Raw genomic sequence first — 21,576 nt, 5'->3', positions numbered from 1 at the left:
ATAAACGAGAAGTTAATTTTGAACAAAAGAATAGTTCTAAATGTAGTATGTAAAGTTGAATTAGGACACCATGTTTATTTTATTTGACGAAGTTATGTTTCAGATAAGTGTTCGAGATGTGTTCAAACACATCCAATTACTTACACTTTGTAGCATCCAGTCATGTAATATGAAGCATCAATTAGACAAACTGGAAAACGGCCTATTTCTAGACGAAGTCGGAATTAATAGTCCAATTTCCGAATGTCGGCATTATTAATATGTTCATAATTAAAATGACGAAAAATTTTGTGGATACACGAGATGGTTGACATTGATTAATTTCATTGAGATTAAAGATAGATTTAGTTTAGAGAACTACTGAAAAAATGGAACGACTGTTTATCTTCTCCACCATCAAATTGAATCTCCTTGTTTCCGTTGCTATTTGACTGGTACTCCTGGTTTCTCAAGTTGCATGAATCTGTAGAAATTGTCGTTAGAGATGGCATCAACCACTTGACTTACGAAGATTATTGGCTTTCATCATAAGGCGTGGTAATTCATTTGAATGAATGCAATTCAACTCCCAGAACAGATTTTGTATGGTTTATTCTGGTTAGCATCTTTTTAGCAAGATTTGATTCTACGTGATGAGGTTAGCGACCTCATGGCCAACCCTCGTTTTTGTAGACTTGTGACCGTTAATAACTTCGCAAGGGCTACAGGGACAGTTTCTCAGTTTCTGCATTTATTTATATTACTTAAAGTCTTTTGCAAGCACTGTCACTTCTCATTAATTTATTTTTACAAAAATTTCTGTTATCATTCGTTTTCTGTCAAGAATTCTATGCTTGTTTTTATTCCCACCAACAGAACGCAATTGAGAGTGCTTCTAGTTATTGGAAGAGAGCACTGGTTGTCAATGTAGATAAACAAGAATCGTTATTCGTTCGTAGGTAAATTATGAATTATAATGTTTTATTAAATGATGTCTAGATCAGTTTTTGCCCACAGTTTACATATGAACATAATACTAGTGGCTTTACATTAAAGCTAGTCACACTATTTATTCTGATTTCTATAAACATTGTTTAAAAGTCAAGTTTTGCATAAACTATTCCGAAACTGGCGATCGCTATGTCGACCCCATGACATTATCTACGAATATAATGTTCAAAGTGTGCTCAATCCTGTTCTCAATATAGTAGTCTTTTATCTAGTATATACAATGAGTATTCACTCTGCATCTTTCGACAGAATCAGATCAATGCTCAGCTCAAAGCTTCTTTTGACACAGTGTGATCCCAGTTTGGGAGTTGTTGCATCTGATGCCTCTAGTCATGGAGTTGCAGCAGTGACATCTCACGTGTTTCCGGACAAATTAGAGAAGACAATTGCCCATGCTACTAGATTACCCTCTCTAGCCGTGAGAAACTACAGTCAAATTGAAAAAAAAGCTTTTGTAACCATTTTTGCTGTCAGAATATTTCATAAAATGTTCCATAGTCGTACGGTTACTCTACTGACAGATCACAAAACTTTGATCGCACTTTTTGGTTCTTAGAAAGGAATCCCTGTCTAAACAGCTAATAGATTACAGCGCTGGGCAAGAATCCTCAATATCAAGTGTCACTCGATAAATACTATCGGTCAAGCCGACGCCCTTACTCGATTGATTGGAGTTCAACATACTGGACCAGAGAACATAATCATTGCCTCCAATTAGTGGATCAAGAAATACAGAGTACAATAGCTGATGTCACTCAAAACACTCCGGTGTCATCCGATGAAGTCAGAGAAGAAACCTTTTGAGACTCAATCCTACAGGAAGATGGGAACTTTCATTTAGAAAGGTGGCCCTCGAAGATCAATTCCAAACAGCTTCAATAGTTTTATCAGCGTAGACTCTCTCTTAATCATCGACGACTACCTACTATCTACCGAGCCTGACATAATCCCAGAAAAGCTATAACCATCAGCACTTGGACAGTTGCACGCAGGACATCATGGAACGAACCGCATGAAAGCACTAGCACAAAGTCACAACAAACTGACCACTGTACCAAAATCAAAGCTCACCTACCAGAAAAACCAGATGTCAAACTTATTTTCCGCCAAAGACGGCCTGCACAACATGATGCTCTTGAGATAGTCGATCAGGAACGTTATCGCTTACGACTTGCTGTTGTAACCCAGTCCTAATATATCATGTTTTATGTCAGGGAATCGGGTTATTTCTTCTAAAAATGAGTGTGTGAATTGAGACTATGAATTAACTGCAAGATATTTCTCAAATATGATGTAACAAAACAAGATGAAAGTAAGTATTTTCAATATATTTAACATTATGTATGGTGAATTCCCTAATTGGGCCTAAAGTAAATCATGTCATTTCATCTTCCCATTGTGATGTGTTTTATTTGAATTCCAGTTAACCCTATTAGACTCATATCTGTATACATAACCACTTAGTACATGTAATGCCATAAAATTGCTTCAACCCAATAACTTTATTGTCATTCTCGATACTGGATTAAGAATTTTCATTAAACTGATTGAATAGGTAAACATCCAACTCAAAGTCCCTATTGAAAATTAAATAATTTTCAAATTATTTCAACGGCGAGACTATATTTATGAACGAACGAATCAGGTATAAGATAACAGCTCTCGGACTTTAGCGCACGATTCACTCATCTTTTTGGTTAAATAGAATTTTAGCATTACAGTTGTCAGTTCGTGAAGGAAATCATAAATCCATTTCCTAACTCTAACTGTCAAGTGTGAATCACAGTTCTAATTCTTCATACTGGTTTATAACCGCTAATTTACTTCTCGTTATTAAGTGGACACACTCAAAGTCACTTGAGAGTCACTTAAAGGTTATGTATAAATTATAGTCTCAAAACTTCAACTCCTTCCTTCTAATATCCACTAATGGTAAACACCACACAATATAATTTAATATTGTATTGACTTGTATTTAATGTTAAACAACCATGTTTGTGTTTACAACTGCAAAATTTGTTATTATTCTTTAAAGCATTTTGTATTCATCTAATTTTAATTATTATTAATCCGATGATTTTATTATTCAGAGAATGTGTAAAAAATAGATTGGTATTTCCTGGAAAAAAGAAACAAACATACTGTGATGTTGTTGGATGTGAACAAAGTCAAGAATGTTATGAATTTAAAATTCCCAATGATTATTTATCTGTAAGTGTTTGTATAATTTGACTTGTGCTATGTAGAAAAATTGTTTGTATTCACATTGGTGTCATGTAACTTTATCCAAGTTTTTTTGTTGTTGTTGAAGTCATTTGATGATGGAATATGCATTTAGAGCAATTCTTAGATCTGATCTGTAGTTTACATCACTGTTTGTTAGTTGTAACAGAGTTTATTTAAACTGTATTCTCTAAGATTTCTGATGGAGTACAGTGTTCAGACAAAAGTTGAATGTAGTATAGGGGTTGTGGAGATTATTACGTTTTTGATTGAAATCATGGATCGATTGATGTTGGAACACCGTTGGAAACCTAGAAGCACTGGACGGCGGTTTCATCCAATGGAAAACGGTCACATAATTTCATGGATTGGTTGGTGTTAGACACTATCACGATTGGATGCCGGCTCAGTGGTTCAGTAGGTAAGGCGTTCATGCGTGAGAACGAAGTCCCTGAGTTTGAATCCCGTGAGCGAAATCGTGGATGCGCACTGCTGAGGAGTACCGCAATAGGACGTAACAGCCGTCCAGTGCTTCAGGGTTTCCAAAAGTGGTCTAACATCAATTGAGTCATGATCTCAATAAGAAAGTTGACTCTGTCAAAATTACAAATAACTCACAGACAAAAGACTTCTATGATGTAATCTTCAAAAGCAAATACTTATACTGACAGCATGTCAAATTAAGTTAACAAGATATTATATAAGTAAAGATGGGTAGTGGTCAGCAGAGGAATACAGAACTCGCGTTTCATCCAGTTTGGGACTTATCAGTTAGATGTACCTGTATCGCAGAGTTGATGTTCATTCAAATATAATCATGAGTTTATTTGAATAACTATCTTTATTTTACGAAACACTATCAATTTTATATCTTATTCATCTATTCATCTAGTTCTGGATTTTACTAGAAAGTATGGGTCAGATTTAGTTGACACAGATGGAATATTCAAGGTTAATAAAAAGTTGAATGAGTTAATCAACAAGTAGAAAAATCTGACTGCTGCCATGTTATGTGTTACGTCAATTGAGATAGGAAAATAAGAAGGACTTAATTTAAACTGTAAACCGTTCTCTTCGTGAAATTAAACCATACTAGAATTTGATCGTGATAAAAAGCAAAAAATTGAGAAGAGTTGTAAGTTTGGAAAAAACCAATTATACCAGTTTTAAGTCAGTGATGAAAGCTAACTTCTCACTGGATTCATCTTTCCAAATAGTTTGCTTAAATAGATAGCTCCGCTTTAATGTTATTCATATAAACGGAACATAAATGAATGGATGAATTATTGCACAAATAATAACTGTGTATGAAATGCTTGAATATGTCCACATAACTTTACACAACATGTGGACTATTTTTTGGCATGCTACCAACAAAAATGTAATAAAAATGTTCTGGTTTTTAATGAGGGGAAAGGAGTAGCTCCAAATGAATTGGTACTATTTGTGAAAAATGTATATTTTGGTGTCTGTGATGAATATGTAGTTGCATGGGCTTCATTTTGTGACAGAGATCCAACCAATGGAAGGCAAGTTATTCTCATTTACCACTTGTTAATTTAATGTGTAATTGTTTTTATCTACTATCTTTATGTGAAAATTGTGCAATCACAGAATGGCGAAAATTGGCCACGTCCTCATAATCAGTTAATCCATTTCATCTCATATTATTGATATGTGGTCGAAACAATTGAGATTCTAAGATAAGATGGTTATGTAGAATATTAAAATAAGTAATCCTGTTTGTCGAACTCTTGCGTTGGCAGACTGACAGTTCGATATACGGATGAGTAGATATAAACCCAATGGTGTGAGCAATAAGTATAAATCGCAGTGTTGAGTGCTCAGATAAATAATCCTATGCTAATTTGAAGTACCTTTTGAATGTTTCTTGGATTTAAATGGGTAAGTCAAATAGCTTCAAAAATGAGCGTTAAGTACAAATTTATCAAGTGTCTTCCATAGAAAAAAATTTTTAAAGTTAATATGAAGAATATTCTAGCTTGAAATTTGTTTGTTAATTACTTACTACATGAATGGAAAATAAGTAGTTTGTTTTGATATATACACATATAGGCCATTTGTGGATATTGTGAACTTTTGCCCATCGGTGGACGATATTCTCAGAACGGAGGATTATGATCTAATTTTAACAGCCAAACATAAATCAGGTCATATGTTGGTAAGTCTCTAAATAATACTTGTTCAATGGAACTCATGAATACTTACACTAGGTGATAACGTTTTATTCAGTGTGTTGTTAATGCAAAAATAGACTAAATTATTCAGTTGCTTTAATCTACATTTTAGGAGTCGTATGAAAATATAGAACATCCCTTATCTTATCAATTTAGCTACTCAATATCTTAAACCTTCATGGTGCCAAACACTTCCAGGGATTCGTTGTGACGATTTTGTTTAAGTGAACTGAGAAGTTCGAAGCATTCCAAAATACACTACGAAATTAGAATACGAAAATACATTACTTACAGAAATGATTATGTATCAGTGAATTATAGATTATGTTTATATGCTATATAACAATTGCTATGACAAAACATTCTCTAATTAGTATCCATGTTGTTTTCCAAAGAGATAAGCGTTTTTTTTTCAGGTTTTGCCATATAATATTTAGTATCAAGATGAAATACATCTACCAAGTTGGATTGAAATTTGTTTATAAAAGTGAATTAACTTCTGTTTTGTTGCTTTTCAGGGATTCCATTCTGATGTCTTTTATTCCTTACTACGTTTAAAACCTGAATTTCGATTGTCCAATAATTAGTAAGCATTTACTTAATGTAATTACTAAGAGTTTTTTTATCTCCGACAGTTTTCTATTTTCATTGTTATTATAATATCCTCATGTAATAATGAGTATGCATTTAGTACAACATTTTCCTCAGATCACTATTGGTGTAGTTTAGAACACGTACATAATGGACAATATAACATCATCGAATGAAAAACTGATAGTAAACAAGTTTCAAGAGTTATGTATGAAGACAAATTCAGTTGGATCTCATACATTTGAAGAGGTATTTATTGTGATGACTAAAGTTTGTGAGATGAAGACTGATGCCTAGGATTTACCAGACATTTATAAAAGAACTACAAAATTGCACATATTATAACACCTGACAACACTAATGATTTCTACATACGTATTATAAAGAACACTATTTGTAATAGTGAAATGCATAAGTAAACTAATGACTTATTATTTAAATATTTATTTCAAAACAAAGATATTGGTACAAGGAAACACCAAATATATGTGCGCCACAAAGATCTCATTTCGTATGTGTGAGGGCTGTGATACTGCCCGGGTGCGAAAACCGAAACAGGTGGTTTTGTTATGAAGCCACACTCGACCTAGAAGTCTGATCCAGAAGGCAGTGGAGCACCGTAAGGAGATACAGTCCCATGGTAGCCGGTGATCAACAATTGGTTCATACACCATTTGTTTCTTAAGGGTACTGGAGCCCATGTGCACCATTGGTTTGGAATCAGGGTTTTTCAACTCTCCCACCTGGACTCTCCGTTTCCACCAACCCGGTTAAAGCCCTAGACATTCTCTTTCCGTCCTCTAAATTTCGTAAACAACCCTCCCGCCACGAGAAGGCAGTGAGTATGACCTCCCTATCCGAGGCTATGTACGAGTGGCCATGTGAGAGCATTTCAAGATGGAGAGCTGTCTCTCCCCACTCTCAGCCGCACCAGAGCATTTGATGATAACAAATTGAACTTTATAGGTAGAGTAAAACTATAGCTGTTTAAGAAATAGCAATGCCCCATCAAACAATAAATTGTTATCATATAAATACAAGATAGGTGAAAAAGTATGAATTATCTACGGTAGTTATTTTTCATTGTATGTATGGCTAGAACATTTACCGTTTTAAATAAGTGTTTCGTAAAATCACGAGACTTGAAAACTTTCAAGGCAAATTTACAATGAAGATGTTTAAATGTTGAGTGAATAATCCGAATTTGTATAGTGAAATAGATATTTTCTTTCCCATTATTAGTGTAATAGTTTAATATATTTTGAAAGTAGATATTGCCTATGATCAATGTGCTGCTGGATGTTCCATGTAGACGGAGTCAAAAAATACAATTTATATTTCAGGGACGACTAACAAGTTTAGCATCATTTTCCGTTCCCTTAGTGTAACAATTAACACATCAATCTCGTCCGCACCTAGCCATCCTCAGTATTTTAGGCAGTATGTTGAAGTAATTAGAATGAAGTAGAATATCAGATTTCATTTCTAGGAATTTATAATGGCACAACATTTTCAAGAATTAAACTCTCATATTCTGTACTGGAAATGTGTCCGGAAACTACTATTCCATATTTGGATTAGGTGCGTTATGACTTGTGATTTTGTGCACTATTCATTTATAGAGTAATGAGAGAACAGTAATTTATTGACTGAACCAATGACACATAAAACAAGTACGAGCAGTCTAGAGTCTTTATCTGTCCTGCTTTCAAACACAAATTGACATTTCTGTTCATTCTTTCGTTTTAAGTCTAAGTCCTATTCAAAATGTTACCATAAAATGGAAATAAGCTAGAGGGGTCTTCAATATACAAAAAAAGATAATGAGATCACCAAATGTGATTGTAGGTTGCATAATTAGTTCACTTTCATAAATTAATCATTTCTTTTTCAATGTGTATTGCATTAATCATAATGCCGCGATCTGTTTATTGCGTCAAATGTCAGTACAGTTTATGCATACGTTATGGTCAAGCCCTTCAATTAACATGTTTAACAGAGTGTCATTTAGACAATAGCGAATCGTCACTCTATTGTTATTATTATCGTGTCTTCATGATTGATATCCAGCTAAAATATTGTTCGCCTAATTCTCTCGATGTATCATTTGCTTTCATGTATGTATGTGTTTTAATCTTATCACTTTACTTGACTAATGCACTACCCCTGTATTTGCTCGTTTGATGGCTTGTGGCTTAGTGATTTATACTGTTATTTCATAATGAACGGTAGTCAACTCTTTGTGTTTAGATCTGAAGTCTATACATCGTTTGGGTTAAGTTCGTAAATGTTATCAGGATGATTGATATGCGAAGTAAAGCCTTGAAAAATATCTCGAAGATAATCCACCACAAATATGTCAACTTCAGTTAGAGGTTCACTCTACCAACATTGGTGCACTAACTATTTAAAATGTAACAGATCATACCCCTGAAACTTGATTACTGAATAAATCTCCCAGCTGTTTATAATAACTCAGATTATTCTAACTAATTTATTTCAACGAAGTCATAATTGTCGTCTACCACTGGACATCAATAAAATTATTCCTTATTATTTTGTTTTTGTTTTCCATTGAAAGTCTGAAGCACAAAAGCATTTTGGTTGCAACAAAATTCCAGGAATCCAGTTAGATTCTAACCACTTAAGTCACAGAGTTATGGGTGTAAGTTTTCATTTCCATCATACATTGACTTTATTATTACATTATTCACTAATAGTTGCACAAAGAAATAAGTAAAACACTTAAGAAGTGAAACTTTGTAATTTGTGAATTCATTTGTGATATCCCAAAGTTATGTCATTCAGTCTTCCAGAACAATAGAGTATTTCGAAAACATGGACAAAAGTTCATAGACACAAATAAGAACAACTGGTTATTAGTTTAATAGGATGCATTGTAACTCTTGAGATTGATATATTCCTCTCAAGACATGATCATAAAGTTAATCGATACGACAATATGATTGACAGTTTATCAGATAACCTTTATCGTCTGTTATATCTGTTAAGTTTAAATTGAAGGGATCCATCTGGAGGCTAAATTTGACCAAATATTCTGCTGGAATCGAAACTTTTAAAGTCGACTGACAATCAGAAAAAAAGCTCTATTAGTTTTATCGCTAATTTTTACGCGTCAAAAACTCACTCTATTTGACTCAAATTTCATAGAAATTTTAGATAACGTGATATGTCATCAATTACTATTTGTGTATTTCTGAAATCCATTGACTACTACTACCAAATAAACTTCAGTTTCTGTACAGACACAGTAAAAAACATAGCGAACTTCTCATATACAATGAAGTCTCAACTATATCAGTTATAGAATATGGAACTATTTAATGTTGAACACAATAAGCGTTGGATCTGTGGGATTAGTTTGGGAATTCACATTTAGAACATCCATACATAAAACAATGTTATCATAAAATGACATCGTGTCAAACATCTCAATTGTAAATCTTCGGTTGAATGGAGCTACTTCACGACTGTACCTGTTGAATAAAACAGATGAACATAAACACACATTTTTCGTTTGATAAGTTTTATTTTCAGTGTTTACATTTATGTTTCATTTTATGTTCAGAATGATATCTTGACGCTTAGTAAACTAGAGTCAAACCTGGTTTCCAGAATACTTCTGGCTTACTTTAAGGATACAAAGTAAGTTGTACATACTGAAATAATAGACAAGGGTGATTATGTAATATCTATTAACTCATTGATTTCACGTTAAATCTTTACGCTTTCAAAACTCATTAGACGAATTTATTATGTTGAGTATTAAATGTAGTAGTCTGGTGAGTAGTGAACAACTCGAGTAGTGAACATACAGTATGATTGTAATTACTTCCGTATTTCCAAATTTCTAATGAAATAATGTCTATCAGACCTATAATTTAGACGTTGCATGGGTATGGGAAGTCACGGTATGTTAAATCATTTTCGTTGGAAACATTCAACTATGGTAATTTAATCCATGACAATAGTAGTCCAAGTCGTTTTCAATAATAATAACCGTGATCCCTTGTTGAAATATATTTCAGTGATAAAAAGAAATGAAAGATGAATTACTATAAAAATGAGATAGTGGAGAGGATTTGTAGCTTGAGTGGATGATTTCGATGGAGTTTTGTTCTCTGAGCTTGATGGTTTGGTCGTGGAGCTTTCATTAGTTCATCACTTCATCAGTTCAGAAGAACGATCAAAGCTCCACAACCAAACCATCCAGCTCAGAGAACAAAAATCCATCAAAACTACTATGAAATAAAATAAAAAAATTAAAATCGAATCACACTGTATTTTTGTAACACTAATTCTTTATACGTAAACTGTCATACAATCAGCTCTGATGATTTCCATGAAGGAGCTCCAACCAGGTTGCAGGGTGACGAGATGACTGTTCCGTAATTAAAATGTCTGATATTATTTCGAAAATAATTTATATCAGCTCACGAGCAATTGAATTTGTTCACATTTAATGTGGTTAAGATGTGGTGTGTGCTACTTATATTGACATAAGTAGTATATGATGTTAGTCGTGAACAGAAGGTCTGGCAGCAGAGAGACAAGAGGATACAACAGTAAAGAATGGAAACAGGATGCAACTTGTATGAAAATGCAAGAACAATGAAGTCTGAGTCCTTTGGAGACAATTGGTGGACATTTTGGAAATCATTTTTGCACTCGTATAAATATGTATGGTTGAGCATTGCTCACTGCCTACTCATATATTCATTATGCTAGCCTGGCTATTAGTCAATAATTGATTCGATGATTCACTCCGCTGTGTATAAATGTGTTTAATACATCGTTGGAACGTTATCTAGTGACCGTTATCAAAACAAACTTTATACGAAGTTTATTCGTTATGTTGAATACTGATAACAACAAATAGTTTTAACTATAAAGTCTTCAAAAATTACTTGGCATAGAATTTCTGTTAGAATTTTCAAAGATTATTTTATATGAACTTAATTTTTATTGAATATATTTTACTCCACTAAAGCATATATGATGTCGAATATTCTATGGAGGATGATTTCAAATGGGTAAAAGGATTAGGTTGTGATCTCGTAATGAAGAGCTGTTATGAATTTATTCAAAAAAGGAAGATGTCGTAAGATGAATCTTAATTTTGTATATGTATTCGAAACATTTTTATATGTTATAATGGATAATGTGAAAAATTGTTTTCCTGAATTCGTTGACAGTATGACTATGAACAACAATTTACGAAAGTCACTTGGTTTTTAATTTCTATTACATTTCTATTTTTCGTTTCCAAGAAAGTATTCCTTAGAAAACGACATCTAAAGATGTGTGACAAATGTATGGCTTCCGAGTAGATGCATATCAATTATATACTTCTATTTGGAGACTACCCGAATACTGACCTTGCGTGATGAGATAAGGCCAGCATTAGTGACTCAAATCAGTCTTACGAAACTGCAACTATTGTCTGGTTAATAGAATTGGTCTACTAAGTTCAATCTAGTCAGGCGATTTTCGACCAAATATGTATGTTTCCGACTGAATTGCTTGTCATTTACCTCCAGTAGTGTAGCTTCTGTATGCTTCAGAATATTAATTAGACTTCAATCAATTCAAAATGTAATTTCTCGCCTGAAATTTGTCGTCAACAATTCGAAATTCTGAAAATATTCCGCTATTATTGATAGTTCGTTGTTTAGAAATTATTGTTTTCCAGATATATACAGTCCCTATCTTTAGTCTGAACATCTCAGAATGCCACACGTCGTTTGAGTGTGGTGAAGTGCTAACATTAGAATGACTATTTACCATAATTCAGATAACAAGTCTAAATTCATCATCTAATTATTCGGTCGAAATTGTAACATTCGTAACGTGCTTGTCACGTAAGACACATATCATTTAGTGAAATGCTCAGATCGGCATGACCAATGAACACATTGTGTGCCTATGAGAAGACTTCTAATGAGATATAACTAGAGTGCGGTTGCATTACGACAATTATGATTTCAAGTGTCCGATATCAGATCGTATATCTGTCTTTTGAGTAATCTGAAGTGCTCCACAATTTCTTGTAGCCTCGAATATAGCTTCCATTTTTTCTCTGCTCATATCATTTTCCTAATTTCAAATATTGGTGCTCTCAATATATGTGAATTATGCATTGTATTTGTTATGACAACTATTATGTAGATTGGTTCAGTAGTAAACGCCAACAAATATTATTTGGCTTATCACAAATGTGGCTGTTTCATTTGCTTCAACGATACGCGATCATCGCTCATATGACTTTGGGTTATCATTGTGCACAAATACACGTTCTGCGGACAGTGTTTCACAGTTGTGCGAAAATTCATTGTATAATGATTTATTGTGCAAATATGCTCTGTTTGGAACGGTCAACAAAACGAAACGAAAAGAAAGTGATACAAGGGATGGCTTACACATTTTTCTCTCTCTCTCACACACTTAGTTATACTACGATGATACGTCTAGTCATGTTAGATCAGATCCAGGATTCACGACTCAGATTAGAGAAGCAGGTGAACACTAGACACTACCTTGTTCCAAATAGTAACAAGGAGTCACTTTCAGTGAGTTCAGAGTGGAGTTCAATGAGAAGAAAATAAATCACATGAAAATCAGTCAGTAGGCCTAATGCCATTTTGTTCACACTAACTGATTAGTAACATTTAACTCTTACTACCACATGTAAGATGTAGAACACTGTTTTACTTAAATTGCCTAGTTTTCTCAAATGAAAAGACTAGGTTGTATTAATCATATTCAACTATTGTAATATTTGTTTGCTCACTATAAATTAGACACTCAATTCACTATGTAAAATTATGTGTGAGTCTGATCAAGTTGAACGCACTTCTGTACATCAATGTTTAATGTATTCTCTCATTCTCTAACGAACAGACAATCAAACATTTATCCACAATTGACTGGCACTCATAAATATATATGGACATTTAACACTCACTCACACACTAACACACTGTCACTAGTTTCACAGTGTTCTAGTAAATGCACTAATATACACACACCTCTTGTTCTCCATTACCTGTGCTGATAATAAGTGACCTCTAAGTCATCTACTACCTACATATATAGACTGCAGCCACATTTACATTATATTATTTTTATTATTATTATTATTCACAAACATCTTATGGGTACATAAGTGTTGTGAAGAAACCAATTCGGGTTTCTTCAGAAAATGCAATAATATAAAAGAAATACTGCATACGTATTGCATAAGGACATAGTACAGGAAGAAAGATTTAGCACGTAGGAAGAAAGATATGGTACGATTTTATTCCCTTAGTTTAAGGAAAGACAGAGAGTGTATACACGGACGCCAATGTGATCGATTCTGAGCCATGTCACCCACAGTCTCCAACCATTGGTTACGATAGGGATGCGGACTCCAACTAAATAGTTGGATCTACCGACATAGGTCAGACCAAACTTTGTTGACTGATGCCACGTTTCGATTTGGCCGCCCCTGGCTTTCTTCCAACCATCCCCAACACCTGTTAGCATTGCACGTCGTGGTAATCGGTGTTCAGGCATACGCAACAAGTGGCCCAACCATCTCAGTCGATGAAGATCTACAACCTCGTCAACTGATTTACCATCATTACCCAATACCCTGCGTCTAACCTCACTATTACTTATTCGGTGATTCCATAAGATACGGGAAATGATCCGAAGGTATCTGCGGTCAAAGACTTGTAGCTTACGAGTATCTCCAACTCTTAATAGTCATGCTCCGCAGCCGTAAAGTAGAACGGAATGAACTTCCATGCAATATACTCGTCCTTTTATTGATAGAAGGATATCTCGCCTTCGCCATAGGTGACGTGAAGTTGTCAATGCGTTCGACTACTTCACTCAGATCAGTACCTAAGAATTCAGCCGACGAGAATTTTATTTCCATCACTAGGTCTATGATGAAGTTAAACAAACATTGAGAAAGTGGACAGCCTTGACGAACACCAATTGAGGTTGCAAAAGCAGACGACAATTCGTCATAACCTCTTATTCGACTGGTAGTGTTCGAGTGAAGAGCTTTTACAAGATTTATGTACTTCTGATGTACGCATTTCAATGACAGATAATGCCACAGAATCTTGCGGTTTACGGAGTCAAATGCTACTTTTAAGTCAAGAAGGACCACCATTGTCGGATGCCGATAAGTATACCTGTGTTCTAGAGCCTGACGAATGGTGAATGTGTGGTCGATGCAGCAACGACCAGGTCTGAAGCCAGCTTGATTCTCTCGTGTTTGCAGCCCACGAGTTTTAGTTAGCCGTCGGAAAATTATCGGGGCTAGTATTTTAGATTTCCATATCCTTCCGAGTTCTTACGGAGCCATTTACCGGAACAGCACATGAGCGACTAATAGTGGAGATCCACTCTAATAGTGCTTATTCAGCGCTCATGCCTACACCTGCCAGTCAACGAGATCTGGTCACCGGGTAGCCAGATATACGAAGGGTGTATCTCATCGGCTCTCCGTTTTGGCGAGGAGAGGTCAAGTGAATCACCACACTAGGATCCTGAATGCGTGTTTCGGAGACACATCGTACATCAATGGTACGAGATTCTAGGGTTTTAGCTAAGGAGGTCTGCTGACCGATTTGACATAGTGTGCGTACTTTGAAGGCTCCAATGTGCAGTTTTGTGCGAGGTTTCAGTAGACCTGGGACGGTGTTTTGCACACTAGAATCTTTGGCTTTGTTGACACTTGAGGAGGGAACCAAACGAGGAAGTATAGTATCGAACGTCGATGTTAGAGGAATAATATGAACTGGAAAGGGAGGTTGATTATGAAAACAGTGGTCTTGAGTGCTGCTAGAAGTATGGGAGCGATTATCACTTCCCGGATGCCCACACCGTGGGAGGGTTGTTTTGGAGGTATCTGAAGAGGAAATTGGATTATAGGTGGTCTTAGTGACCTGGGAGCGTGACTGCAGTGGCCAAGGTACAACTGTTTGAGGTAGGTCAAAACAGACCTTCTATTTAGTAGTTTTCGTGTTAGCTTCGTACATGTTGAGACCTTTCCGCCAGGGACGGATATTCGTGGGAGGTGTGTGTTACTGGGGTCGACATTTTCTAACGCCATTCCTCCTTGTCGGAAGGCAGCATCGCTGTTAGATTGGTTGTCTGAAAGAAACACCCTACTGTTGTCACACCTCTGTACAGTCAGCAGTACGGCTTCGCCCTCGTACCTTCTATTTGTTGCTTTTAGTCCTACAGCTCTTCAACCGACCTGTCTGTCATGGTAGGACGTTGAGGAACGGTTGTTCTGGCAAGTGTTGCTCGGTGGCTTCATCAAGATAGGCAAGCCCAACCACCACGTCGAGGTGGCAACAACGGTCAAGAAGGTTGTTTATTGACAGAATATTGCTAGTAAAATTGAATACTCAAAACGGAACTGCAACATACTGTGTCTACTTCACATCTGACGATAGTACAATTTACCATTAACATTCGGAAAAGAAAATACTGTGTAATGGGCGATGATCATGTACTGGGAGCAGAAACTCATGAAATATAATGTTTAATGCTATATGGTCTTCATAAATAGTTCTTCATTGAAAAAATACATTCAATAAGAGATATTATGTTTTATAGAATGTGTTGTAACTAAGGTGATTCACATGGCTATATTACTAGTGTATTTGCCGCAACTAAGAAATGGTTAGAAAACTAAACCAACTCTTCTATATCATATTATCGTGAATATTATTTTTCATCAGTGTGTGTTTTACTTTGAAATCAGCGAACAGTGAATTACTTTTAGTGATACACTGTGGTAAATTCAATTCGACAGACTGTAAAAATCAAATAATACACACTCAATAAAAGTAATTAGTAATGAAACATGGAACTAAAATGTACTTATGAAGAAATTATTTAAGAATAAAAGCCACGGGTTATCTTCATAATGTAAATACTACTTACAAGCAAGGCAGAAAATGTACTTATATAACGTATTCAAACGCAGAATCATCTGTATTACAGCTAACGAGACATGACATCAGCTGCAGAAAATTATTATCATCAGTAGTCACAAACTTGTGGTGGTCGGTATTTAATATAATCCTTGAACTTCGTATAAAGTTCGTCTAACATGGATATATATACATAGTGAAATGAATGAATTATCCAGTCAATTAAGTGGTTGGTATTAAGGCTAGCAGCGTGAGTAAATGCGGTAGGTAATGATCAAGCATACATGTTCATACATTCTCAACAATAATCAAGGTACAATAATATAGATACGTTTTTGTTGTATGGATGACTCAGTTCGTTAATAAGTTAACAGGATCACTTAACGGAATGAAATGTGAACAAACTCAACTGCGCATTAGTTGCTACAAACTCAACAAATTCAATTGCTCATTATTTAGAAACGGAACATCGTTTTAACAGAAATGTGGTAAGGATTTAAGTTAAAATACGTAGTACGCCACTGTCAACTAAATATTCGAATTAAAAATTCATAGATGTCTACCATTATCTCACCTAAATCACTCTGCTAAGCTATGGTATACGTATGTTTAAAGTAAAGTATGGTTTCCGCCTTTTGACATTGTCAACTTTTATGGCTACCTCAGCAATAGGCTTTTCAGTGAGACTAGATTTTCTTCATGTACCTCGTTGAAAGAAACATTGAACAAAAATTGAAGTCTAGATATATTTTTTGAAATGCTTTTCCGGTCATTTCTGTCTATCATAGGTAAGTTGCATGATGGAGACTTCCCACTGAACGTTTTATAGAAATGAGCTAAACTTGTTAATTTCGTAATATCTTATTATAATATATATCATACTTTCCAAAACTAATAAGTCAGTACAAACAAACTCATTATGTGTGAAATTAATACTTATTCAGTCAAGTAGAAACCGTACATTTCATTCCCCGTAGCTAGATGAGTCAACGCCAAATGGTTGCATAACAGAGAGATTCTAGATATTTTTTCTACAAATGAAATATTGTAAACACTCAGTAATTTATCAAACGGTACAATCGTTAAATGATATCCAGGTCAATGTTGATCAGGTTACATGGATTTTCAAACGGAATCAGATGAACTCTTTAATGAACTATTTAGGTAACTATTCAGAATGAATGAACTCTGGAGAGTTGATTTTCATACCATCCTCATCCAATGTCTGTTAGTTATTTGAACTACAAATCAAGTGAACTCCACAAATATCTTATTCTTACATTTGATAAACAAATAATTTGCATGTTACTTTGCCTCAAATTGGTCCTGACCAAGAAAAACGTACGTTGAAAGAAGGAGTACAACTTTAGCAAACCACAGTTTAAACGTCTGTGAGATGTTTTAATTTTGTGTGCTGACTGAGTTCGCCTTCGCATTACTGCATTAGAGTATGTGTGTAATACTGGATAGTGAAAATATATTACCTGAAGACTTCTCTCTTTGTTTATTCTCTGAAAGAATTTGGTGTGAATACATGAAAATCCATTTGGTGTGCAATAGAGCGAAAACATTAGGAGATGAAGTTGGACTAATGGAAGAAACCTGTGATTCAAGACAGATTATAGACAGTGACAACCAAATACACTTCAGAAATGTTTGTTGAATATATGTGTTATGCAAGAATTGATCGTCTGCATTAAAAACCTAATTCTGAAAATAACCCACAATGACAAAAATTAAAATGGTGAACATATCTGCTCAAATTATTGTATTAACATTTAACACTCATTGAATTTACCATAAAATGAACCATCAAAATAAACATCTAAATATGATAGGTTGATCAAGCGATACATGTTTTAACGTGGTTAAGTTATACATACTAAGTTTATGTCAAGTTAAGGTAAGCTACCAATTAGCGTTCAAAATACAGATACCTCCAAACAATATTCATTAATCAAATTTAATAAATGAGTTTCTCTCTCGACAACAACTAGAAGAATGTAGTTCCACGCGGTTTTCTTTTACTTTGGACAATATTCCTGAAAAATAAAACATCCGAGCATAGATAGTTGCGTAGGTGATTATTTCTCATCAATACAAACGTAAAACACTTTAAACATGAATAAACTCGGTTATTGAACTGTCGCTAAATAACTACTGACTGAAACATTTTGACATAACCCATGCAAAATAGAAATATGTATGTATTACACTGTGTGGTTCATGAATCCCTACTTAAGTAACCGTCTCTAAGAAAAAAATGGACAATTTTTGAACGACCTTCAAGTGAAGCCGGACTCACCTCGGGAGTTACTACCTAATAACTAAGACCAAATGAGGGTTATGAACTAGCGTGGGGAATTACGACTGTGATTTACAGTTGATTGTTAGGGTTAAGAATTATATAAATGGTTTTCATCACCAAATGAAATCAGCTGTAATGCCAAATGGATGGGTGAATTTTGCGCCCGTTATCTTATACCAGATTGGTTCGTCCATAAACTATAGTCTCGCCGATTTTCGCAGTCCGAAAACGTGTTTCAGTGAATAATGTAATTTCTCTTATGTGAAAGCTCAACAGGTTACACTATTGCTATAATACACTGATATATCTTTAGAAAACCGTCCAACTAATCTCGCTCACGTAGGTAATTTATTTCCACTTTGTAATTTAGATTTTTAAATGTCAAAAATTATAAGCAGCTGACGAGAACCGAACAAAATAAAGTGGTTTCATACTATTCTGCCAAAACCTAAGTCAGTGGATCGCTGGTTCAATATGTATATTAAGACAAAGTCAAAACCTATCAAAGCACTAGTTTTATTACATTTTGTGTCAATAAAACATGATGCTCTGATTTATAAATAGTTGATGTCAGGCCCGCATGTAGATATTGTTAGTCAGAAAAATTCGGAACTTTATGTTTTCCCTTTCAAAATAAGGCAACTAATACAAGTGAATTTGAAATAACTCTGCTAATCATTTCTGGATAAATTTCTACTGATAAATTGGTCATTATTGATCGTTTCTTGCATCAACGTTTGATAGATAAAGACTCATCCATAGATGTGGTCGTTGATGTCACTTAAGTGAATTAAAGTTTTGTCCTATTTTCGGGCGTTAAAAAACGTGAACATGTTGTTTATCTGAAATCAGTTGATTATTATTGTCTTTAATAGTTGAATTCGTGATTCGATGCAAGAAAGACCACCATTGTAGACCTAGAGGCACTGGACGGCCGTTTCGTCCCAGTATAAGACTCCTCCATTAGTCACATCAATTTGAACTCAACAGTCTTCACAACTCCACAGTGATCGTTGCCATGTTCTCAATTATGAGTGGCTTCAAGATGGATTTCCTGGATTTCATCACCAAATGCAGTCGATTTGAATCCAATAAATACTGACAACACACTATATAGTTTTCTATGGATACATATTATATGAGCAGAACAGAATAGGCATACAAAATGACGTCAGAAATGAAATCGAGTCATAGACAAAGTCAAAAAAGTGTTTAGTGATAGATGAAAACATGAAGTGAACTTGTGAGATACGCAATTTCAAAAGATATCAATCTGTTATGGAGTAAATTTTATAGACATATGTAACATAAATTACGTTAAATGTTGTCTTTATCTAACACAGTCGCAACCTTTTATTATTCCGCAATAATCAGCTGTTTGACCCTTCACCATTTTACATCCTACTGTAGAATTAATTTCTTGATTATCATCCAATCCTAATTTAAATTATATATCATATGATCAGATACATTTAAACAATTAGTAATTTTCATGCCAAATCGCTTTACACTTCAAATGGATATTCACTCTCTGCAGAGTTTCAACTCTAATCGCGCTACAACCTTCATATTGGCTTCAATTGTTTTCTTACTTTATCGTGATACAAATTTTAAAACTACATCTGTGTTATAACAGTTACTCGATTTATTAGTTTTTAATAATACAGTTAGAAATCACTGCAACTCACCTTACACAGTGACGTGCACTTTGGACATTGTATATCGATTAAAACATTTCCATTTCCCACTTGTTGCTCTATATGTAATGGTCCACCTTCAACAGGACACTGAAAGGCCTTATCGTTAAATATCACCAGAACACCAGTATTTTTTGAACATTGGAACTGACAGATTTTGCAATCAAGTTAAGGAACAATCAGTAGACAATTAATTTTAAATTGAATAGTAGTCAACTTTAAGAATCAATTTCCACGAAAGTGTCCATCTAACTAGTTAGGAAAATATCTATACCATACCATACCAGAACAGACGGAATTTTCACCTAGGAATATGTACACTATTTTAAGTTTAGGCATATTGTTTTATTAGGCTGTTAATTTGTCTGTCAACGCACGCGTTATTATCTTCACTCTTACATTTTGCTTGTTGAATTTCTTTAGTTTCTGTTACTTGCCATGAACCAAAATTAACACCATCTTAAAGTCCACTGATTCAGCAGGCACACTGAACACAATGTAATAGAAAATTGTTCAGACAAAGCGGTTCAATTCGTATCACCATCTAAATGCACCGACTTCAATTTCTTGGACGTGTACTACGAATATTGTTCCAAAGAATTCAATATCGTGCATCATTTGCCAACGCTAAGGCTAGTATTGAAAAGCGGAGAGCTGGTCAGATCATGACATTTTGTAGTGGCATAAAGGAACTTTGTTCAGGACTGGTTTCTGTTTGCTCTTCAAGGCATTCCGGTTGACTTCCAAGAGATGGTGAAACTCAGCCGCTCTGCATGTTAACATTCATGACCTAGAATACTGGAAGTGGTGGTCCGATGGTAGGCTACCTTCCTTTCCCCATATAACTGAGAGGATCCTATGGAAATAAAAGAATCGTATTCGCTGTTTTTGACTACTTTTAACCCTCACCTACTTAACTGTATCTATCTCTTGTTCCTTTTTCAATACGCTTACATTCCTTTCTCTACCTCTTCACAATCTTATTTCCTTTTGTTACACATAAATATCATCGAGCACACGAATTCTGTACTACTGTAATATGACTTACTTTATGACAAGATGGTTTCTTCTTATCAATGTTAGTTCCTGATATGTTAACATATGTTTGTTTTTGGTCATTGAAACAAGCTGAATTAGGACCCCTATATTCCATAAACATGTTTGATATTGAATCTGTAGAAATTTAATAAATACATATATATGTGTATATATTTAATATAACAGTCAATTTGTAGAGATCTAATTTCTCTTATCATAGTACATTAACATTCTACCCACCTATATATTCTGACAAGATGAAATTTCACTGCAGTTCATGAAATCAACATGTTTTCACAATCATACAATACATATCTTCCTCTTTATCATCACTTTTCCAGCATACGAATTATGTGTCCAACTAGAAATATCAATAATCTACACGTACAAAAGACTTAAATCTATTATTGACTAGCACTGGCCATAATACGTTTTAGTATTCAGTTGACAATAACGCAGAAAAATATTTATTTTATGTTGATAAATCTAGTTTCAATGTAATAATTGGTGATTACCAAGACCTTTTGGTTGTTATCAGTTAAGGAGATATCAGTAACATTTGTTTC

General features: G+C 34.6%; 3 annotated features.

Annotated features, from left to right (window-relative positions):
• Positions 1 to 17,991: 17,991 nt before the first annotated feature.
• Positions 17,992 to 18,009: a sequence feature (Protein overlapping with rRNA (MS3_00010876, KAH9582470.1) was converted to a misc_feature.).
• A 1,954-nt stretch (positions 18,010 to 19,963) lies between these two features.
• Positions 19,964 to 20,119: a sequence feature (Protein overlapping with rRNA (MS3_00010876, KAH9582470.1) was converted to a misc_feature.).
• A 901-nt stretch (positions 20,120 to 21,020) lies between these two features.
• Positions 21,021 to 21,145: a sequence feature (Protein overlapping with rRNA (MS3_00010876, KAH9582470.1) was converted to a misc_feature.).
• Between the last annotated feature and the right edge of the window lie 431 nt (positions 21,146 to 21,576).

This window comes from Schistosoma haematobium, chromosome 4 (genome assembly GCF_000699445.3).
Source record: "Schistosoma haematobium chromosome 4, whole genome shotgun sequence".
Taxonomy (NCBI): Eukaryota; Metazoa; Platyhelminthes; class Trematoda; order Strigeidida; family Schistosomatidae; genus Schistosoma; species Schistosoma haematobium.
This window is presented reverse-complemented; position numbering and strand designations above follow the sequence as displayed.